The sequence below is a fragment of the Parus major genome, chromosome 20 (genome assembly GCF_001522545.3).
Source record: "Parus major isolate Abel chromosome 20, Parus_major1.1, whole genome shotgun sequence".
NCBI lineage: Eukaryota > Metazoa > Chordata > Aves > Passeriformes > Paridae > Parus > Parus major.
Genome location: NC_031788.1, coordinates 13,571,795 through 13,579,907, shown reverse-complemented (window position 1 = coordinate 13,579,907; position 8,113 = coordinate 13,571,795).

Sequence of the window (8,113 nt, the reverse complement as noted above, 5' to 3'; positions counted from 1 at the left end):
CAGCCCTGCCCCGCTCCCGCAGCGCACAGGTGGCATCCCGGCCATCCCGGGAAAACCGAGTACCCCAAGCATCCCGGCCATCCCGAGTATCCCGAGCGTCCCTGACAAACCGAGCATCCCGAGCGTCCCTGACAAACCGAGCATCCCGAGCATCCCGAGCATCCCGAGCATCCCGAGCATCCCGAGCATCCCGGCCGCGGGGAACCCCTGCCGCTGTGTCCCTGCCGTGCGGAGCGAGCGGGGTTTTTGTGGTTGGACAAGGGGGATTACGAGTGTCCATGAAAGCATAAATCCCATCCCAGCTCACTCCCCGATCGGCGCAGAGGCTCCAGGAGAGCCGAGCCCGTGCTCTGTTCCCGGGGCGCCCTTGCCCGCAATCAGCACCCCGGGCTTGTCACAGACTTGGAGAATATTGCCCAGCTCTACTTTTAAATGGCATTAGTTTGACATCTGGGTGGAAGTTCCTCCGTGTGAGTGTGATCTCCGTTTGAAAGCAGCGAGCCGAAGCTCATTGCCGGGTTCGGGAGCCGAGCTGTGTCTCAGTCCCGAGCGAGCCGCTCCCATCCCGTGTGCTGTGTCCCCCCGCGGGGACAGACAGACAGACACGGCGGTACCCCTGTCTCTGAGCTCCCTTCCCTGCCGGGACACTGCTCCTGCAGGGAATGTCCTGCAGGTGATGTCCCGCAGCTCCCTGCGGGGTGGGGACAGTCCCCACAAAGGGACAGGGGCTGGCTGCTCCTGCGGGCACTGTGCCCTTCACCCGGGGCACTGCGGGGTCTCGCTTCCAGCCAAGTCCTTTGTTGCTATGGTAATACAAATGAAAAATCTATACTATGGTAATTTTAGCAAAACACCTTTTTTTTTCTCCCCCCGAAACTAAATTGGACCGTGGTTCAGGATTGTGTGGGCACACAGAAATAGTCGTGCTGATATTCCTCAGCCGGAGCTGTTGAACAGAAGTTCTGGAGAGGGCTGTCAGCTTGGGCTGCTGTTCCCTGATATTGCACAGGGTTTTTATTTGACTTTGGAGAGGTTTCTGAGCAGGCTCTCAGCCTTTGTCTGTAGCAGGGAGGTGACAGGTTTTACTGGCCACAGTGACAGTAGGAGAGTTTTGGATTTTGTACAATGGTCTGTAAGGATCTCGCTAACAAAAGCCTGGTTTTAAAGTCTTTGCTGCTGAAGAGGAAGGACATATTAAGTAGGGTCTCCCAGGGAGGAATCTGGGAACAGTTTTGGTCAGTGTTTGCTGTAAGAACTTGGGGGACAGAGAAGAGGGCATTTCTATAACGTGTGCAGCGATTCCAGCACGGAGTGCAAGGCTGACATTTCAAATGACCCTGAGATGCTGCAGAGCCTGCCTGAACTCAACACATTGAAGCTGTAGGAGAAAAAGCTGGTGTGGTGTGCCACAGAGGAGGAAAATCCCACTCCAGATGAACCCTGAGAGGGGCAAACCCTGCAGAGGAGGCTCAGGACGGTGATGCTCGCAGCCTGGGCAGTGGAGCAGGGCAGGAGGAGCAGCTGGAGACATCAGAGGGCGTTATTTCTGTTCCATTTAGCGCCAGCCAGGCTCGGCTGGAGCGCTCTGGGCACTCTCAGCCGTGGCACTCACCCTTACAGAGATGCAGGCAAAGCAGAGAGGAGAACAGCAAGCACTGCTAGAGGCTCGGAAATGTAAGCTGTGTGGAAGACTGGAATTCGTTATTTGAGCTGGAAAAGAAAACACAATTTAAGGACTCAGCAACTGTCTTCAAATGTATAAACACATCTGCAAAGATGACAGTAAACACTCGTCCTGTGACCACAAATGGTGGGACAAAAAGCAATTTGCTGAAGTGCAATTAGGGAGATTACTTCAGATATCAGGGAAAAGAAGCAAACCAGACAAAACTATTTCCCTGGGAGTGGCTGGGGAGTAGCTGGAATCTCAGGAGATTGTAAATCTGTTCAGTGGTGATTTAAAGAAAAGATTGGATAAAAGTCCCTCAGGGCTGGCTGTGACCATGGCTGGGGCAGGGGGGATTTCCAGCAGCCTTCACTTATTTCTGTGAGTTCTGGTTGCCCTTCAGCTTAGAGTGATCCTAAAGGAGAAGGCACAAAAAGACAACTCACTACCACCCCATATGATTAATGCAGAGTTTTTTTACTATTTAATCAATCATTCCTGTGTTGTTTGGATCAGGATCCCATTTCCATCTGGAGACAGACAGGAGCAGAGCTCTCCAGTGCAAGTAAGCAGTTTTCAAGTCCAGTTTTGAGCAGTAATGACTGCAATTGGTTATTATGGTGGTCAGTGTTAATAGGAATGTCCTGGTCCCCTCTGCACCACTCCCCCCTCATTTGGACTCTGTCTTGGCAGGTTCAGGTGGGGTTGAGGACTTTGTGGACACCAGTGTGAGGAGTGGCTGTGAGACCACTGGCTGTGGCCAACATTAATTCTGCTCTGGCAAATCGGGGTCTTCCCTCTTCTGCCTCACCCACATCCTTTGTGAGAATTGCTGGGGGAGCCAGAGGTGGTCCCTGTCCCTGAGGGTGGCCAGGGCTGCCCCAGCAGCTTTCCTGCAGTGATCAGCTGTGCGTGGAGGGCTGGCCAAGGATTCCCAGAGTCAATCAACTACTTTGTCCTCCTTGAGGAACTGGCAGTGCTGCAGAGAAAAATTTTAATCCCACTTTCATTACTTTTATAGCCTGTGGCTGCTTTTCCTTCTGTTCCTTTGACTGCTGACATTGAAATCCTGTTCTATCAGTTTCCCTGGCTTTTAAAGGCAATTCCAGCATCACTCTGCACTCAGGAGCAGTGCTGCCAAAAAAAAGAATTTCAACTTCACAGCACCTTTCACCTCTCACCTCCCAAACAAATCAGGAGGCTAAATTCATTTCTTCTAAAGAGCTGCATTCATTTGGGGCACTCAGGGCAGGAAAGCATCCCCAGGCTGGAGTGTGTTCAGAGGGCCACGGGATGGTCAGTGCATGGAGTACCTGCTCTGCTGGGACTCTGGGATTTGGCCTGCAGAAGAGAACAGCTCTGGAGGCTCCTGATGGCTCCCAGTGGCAGCAAAAGCTCTTCAGAGAGACAGAAAACTTCCAAAAGCCCGTTGGATTGAGCCCTGAGCTCTCCCAACCACCCCAGCCCTGTGCAGGAGGCTGGGCTAGAGCCCCCTGAGGGCTGTGCCAGCCTGGGTGATCTGGGGGGAGGTAATTGCTGTTTGCAATATTGCTGCCATCCCCAGCTCCCCTCAGATCAAGGAGAATCACCTCAAGGTGAGCAGATTTCCTCAAGTGGACCCAGTTCTCCTGTCACCTCATGGTGATACATTTCTGTGCTGATTTATGGCCTGTGCAGACATTTTTGTTGCTTGCTTCTCTTGTCTTTTCTCATGAGCAGCTCCATTACTCTTGGTGCAGTGACTCTGGAGTGCACCTCCTGTGGGTAGAGCTTCCAGACCTGTCCCTGAGCCTTGTTACAAATAACCCAGTTAAACCAGCAATCCATCATGTGCTGGAACTCAGAGATGCTCAGATCCAAAGGGATTATCCTACAGGGGGCTCAGCAAGCCACATTCCCGTGCTCCCCTCATCCTGCATTCCCTCCTGCCGCTGGAAGCAGCCCCAGCACAGCCCTTCCTGGCCACAGACTGAGCCACAGCAGCTGTGCCTGAGCCCTGCAGCTCTGCTCCTGCAGTGCCAGGGAAGGGAGGGCTCTGCCAGCCACAGGGAACTGCCCAGAGCCCCAGAGCTCTGGGTCCCAAAGCTCTCAGTGCAGCTCCCCTCCAGCACATGGAGCAGCTCCCGGTGTGTTTGGGTTTGGTGCCTTTTGCCAAGGAATGCTGAAGGTTTCCTCAGCTGCCCTGCCTGAGGTAAACATGAATTGAATCCCCTTATGGTCCCTTTATTGCCAGCTGAGGTGCTGTGGAGCAGACGTGGCTCAGGAATGAACTGTGTCTGTCCCAATGGGTCACTCAGGCCCAGCACTGCAGGACATGGTGCAGGGCTCTGGCTCTGATCCACTCCTGCTCAGCAGGATCCCACCTGCAATCAGCTGGTCTGGGTCACAGGAGCCCTGCAGCACAGAGGGGATTCCATTTACATCTCTTGCTCTCACCTTTAATCCCTAAACGACTCCTTGGGTGTTGGTATTTGCAGAAAAGCTTTCCTTCAGCCTCATTCCTTGTACAGCTTGTGTTTGTGCACGGGCAGCACCAGGCTCTTCTCCCATTCTGTTTGTCCTTGCTGCAAATCATCCAGGAGAGCTCCTGAGGAGCTCCTGCACGTCTGTGTCGTGTGAGTGGCACCGGAGGAGCGAGGAGTAACACATCCCTCCTCCATCCACAGCTCTGGGGATGTTGTGTTTGTGTTTGCAAGGTGCCCAATGCGACTCCAATTCATTTACAAACCCTTGAGATTTTACTCCAGCGCCTCGTGCTGCCAACCTCCCCCATATTCCCTCTGCAGATCCACGTTCTGCATCCTCCCCTGGCTGCATGGTGTGTGCTGGCACCTGGGGCTGCTGCAGCAGCGGGGCTGGATGTGACACCAGAAACAACAGAAACTCTGACTCTGCAAGGAAATGAAACCAGCAGGAAGTGAGCTGGAAAACAGAAAGAAGTCAGCTGCTCAATTGGGCAGAAAACTCTTTAATTTGAAAAAGTAGAGAGGTGTGGATGTGCTCAGCCAGCCTCACTGGGGCTTGGTTTGAGCTGGGCAGCTTCTCCTCCTCAGGGATATCTCAAGTCCTTGGCTGTGCAGCCTCTGCTCCAATCCAGCAAAAATCCAGCCTGGAAAAGCCTGGGATTGCTGAGTGAGGAGAGGAACCTCTGCCTGCCCGTATTTGTGTGCTTAGCAGAGCTCCTGCCCAATCTGAAGGTGTGCTTTACTCCCTAGCAAAGGACAAACAGGAGAATTTCTGTCTGCAGGTGATTCCTGTCCCTTTGGATTCCTTTGCAGCCAAGGAGTGTGATTGTAACTGTGGCACAAAACCAGGACCCAGCTTTAAAAATATTTATATTCCAAAGGTTTGGTAAAATGCAGAACTCCAAGTATGTTTAAATAACTAATTTATGTCGTGTACCAACAAGAGCAGTGGGAAGTGTTTACAGGAGAGGGAGGTTCTTGGGCTGAAATGAGTTTCAGGGAACTGCTGTATTGAAACTATCAGGACCAGTGGATTATTTATCATGGCTCTGGCAGGCTTCCAAAAACATATCACATTTTTTTTCAGATTACCGAACTGAAAGAGCCTTGCAAGGATCTGAGAAATGCCTTCCCAAGCATGTGCTTAAGCAGCAGCATTGTTCAGCTTTATGAGTGAGAATGGATAATGCTCCTAAATACTTCATTACAGCATCTGCCTCAGGTTAAAACCTGAACAGACCCTGTGCTCTGAAACACTTCAAGGGCAAGAGGGTCCTTAATTCCAAACTAAATCTGCAGGTTCTCTGGTGACAGATCACTCAAACTGTCAAATGTCACCTGGCATATAAATTCAGTCAGTTATTTCAGCTCAGAAATATAGGTAAGAGGAGATCAACTTCCATTACATCTCCTTTTCTAGCTCAGTCAATTTTTAATGCTGGTGATACATTCAGTGGATAAGAAATAATTATCTTAGTCATAATACTTTTGATTCATACAAAAATATACTTCGTGTTGCAGCTTTTAAAATGATTTTGACAATATAAAGGAAAAAATTTATTAGGCAAAAGCCATCATGCATGACTCCTGTAATTGCTGTTACCAAGAGCTGGGGGATGCAGTAAGATTGGAACAATTTCTGTCTCAGTATTTCTGCAGCTAAGGCAGTGGATGGGACATGGGGAGATGGGACAGAGAGATCTGAGCTCCTCTGGGGAAATCCCTCCTCAGCCTGGGCTGGTTTTCCCTCTGTCACTTGTTGTGTCTGCAAAGCAGAACATTTTCAACAGCAAGAGCTGCACATGTTCCGTGCTGGAGAGCTTCCCTTTGGAAAGGGAATCATCTGGAGGAGAGCTGGTGGAGAGGCCCTGGGAGAGCTCTCAGGCTCGGTGGGAGGTGTGGAAAATCAGTGAGGAGCAGAGTCCTTGCTGTAATTACAGTCCCAAATCCCAGGGAATGTCCCTGGGGCCCTTGGCACAGGAATTTCCCAGCTCTGAGCCCGAGCTGTGGCTGGGCACAGCCCACAGGAGCTCCCAGCCTGTCCAGGGCTGTTTGTGGCAGGTGGGCACAGGGAATTGCTGCTGCTGGCTGTCCCCATGGCACCCTGCCTCCAGCCCCTTCTCTGCTTGTTTTGCCATTGAAATTCCTGTCAGAAGTGCCTTGGGGTCAGTGAGAGCTGAGTGGGGTCCCAGCTCCATCCTGGGCAAGGCTCTTTTGTCCCTCTTGCTGTGTCTGGTGGCACCCAGAGCTTTTGCTGCTCTGCTGCACAGTGTGGACAGAAGGGAAGTTCACAGATGATCACAATTCTTTTAACTTGGTGTCTTTTTTTGGCTCAGATTCTGAGCAAATTGAGGTTTAATTAGCACTGTGAATTGTTTGTCCTCGTGCAGCAGGGATGGGCTCTGCTGCTGTGGCTCCTCAAGCTGCCACAATACAAATAAAGAAGAGTAATTTTCCAGCATGACCCCAATAAATGTGTGCCTTTTGCCACTTCTGTGTTTAAACTGGCAAAGGAGGGGATCTGAGGGGTGCACTGAACAACTGAGTTCTCTGTTGGATCTCGTGGCTGTTGGGAATTGGAGAACAATGTCAGCATTTGCTGTTTCTCTCATAAAATAGAGAAACCAACGCTGTCTTGACAAATATATTGAAATAACTCACAAATGGATGGTTCCTCTGCAGGAACAAATACACTCTAAGGTCACTCTGCTCCTCTGCATCTGCAGGCATTCTAGGACAGCAAAAGGTAAAGATTTATATTATTTTATACAAACGTAAGAAAAATCTCCATATTTTCAGTCTCTGAATAAACTCTGCAATGCCGTGTCATAGCTCTAACAAGGTCTGATAGCTTTGCTGATCAAATCTTAGCTTAGCAGTGCTCTGATAAAAAGATATTAATGAGTTCTTGGCTGCTACTCTTGTGTCAGACAGGAAGATAAAGTGATCAGTTTAATTGGGAAATGGGCACTGGAGCACCAGCACAGTGTGTGGGGACAGATCCCATTGCTGTCTTTCAGCAGGTGACTGAGCTGGCCTCTCGTGTTTTGTGTCCAGGGATGCAGAACACAACATTTGCAGAATTTTCAGAATTTTCAGAATATTTTCAGAAGCTCTTCCCTGGGGATATCTGGGAGTCACTCAGGTAGTTTTGCAGTTTGTAGTGTAGAGTGTATAAAATTACTTTAATAATTAATTCAGGCAGTTGTGTTTATGGATATGCTTTGGGGTGTTTTGTGCTCAGTTCTGTCTGTGTTTGTTTTGCAGTCTCGTTCCTCCTGCTTTATGGTTTTACAGCCACTGGTACCTCAGAAAATGGGAGCAGTCCTGCTCTCGTTGTGCAAGCTCTCTCCACCACCACAGACAGAGAATGAGGAGATGGAATAAATCAGCTCAGGCTGCTCTGGCATTTCTGCAGAGCCCCGTGGGCTAACACAGCTCTGGCAGCATGTGAAGGGTCCCTGTCTGGAGCTGTTTGCTTTTGAGAGGCAGTGGAGGTGACACTGAGCTGATTGTCCCCAGCCAAGGGAAGCCTGGCTTTGTTTCTCATCTCTGGCATTTTGTTAAACTCACCTGCCAAGGAAAACACAAGAACAAAGTTCCAGGGTGTCCATGGCTCTCTGGACACCCAGGGCTGATGGATCCCGTTCTCCTGCAGGCTCTGGTGTAAATCCTGTGTTGTTTCTGTAGGAGGACAAGCCCTGCAGGGCAGCCTTAGGGCTCTGTTTGTGCTCTGACCCTGTCTGGAGCAGAGCTGTGCTCAGGGCCAAGGGGTGTTTGCAGCTCCCTGGCTGCTCTGGCTAACGGGGATCTGCTAATTAATAAATCACCAGCGTTCCAGAGGGGCTGCAGCAGCTGCCCTGACATCCTGAGATGTTCCCTTGGTCCAGCTGAGATCCCCTTCCCCTCCTGCCCAGCCTGCTCTGCCCGGGGCCACAGCGGGGTTTGGCTGTGCCAGGTCTGGGGAGTGTGCTGGGAGCTC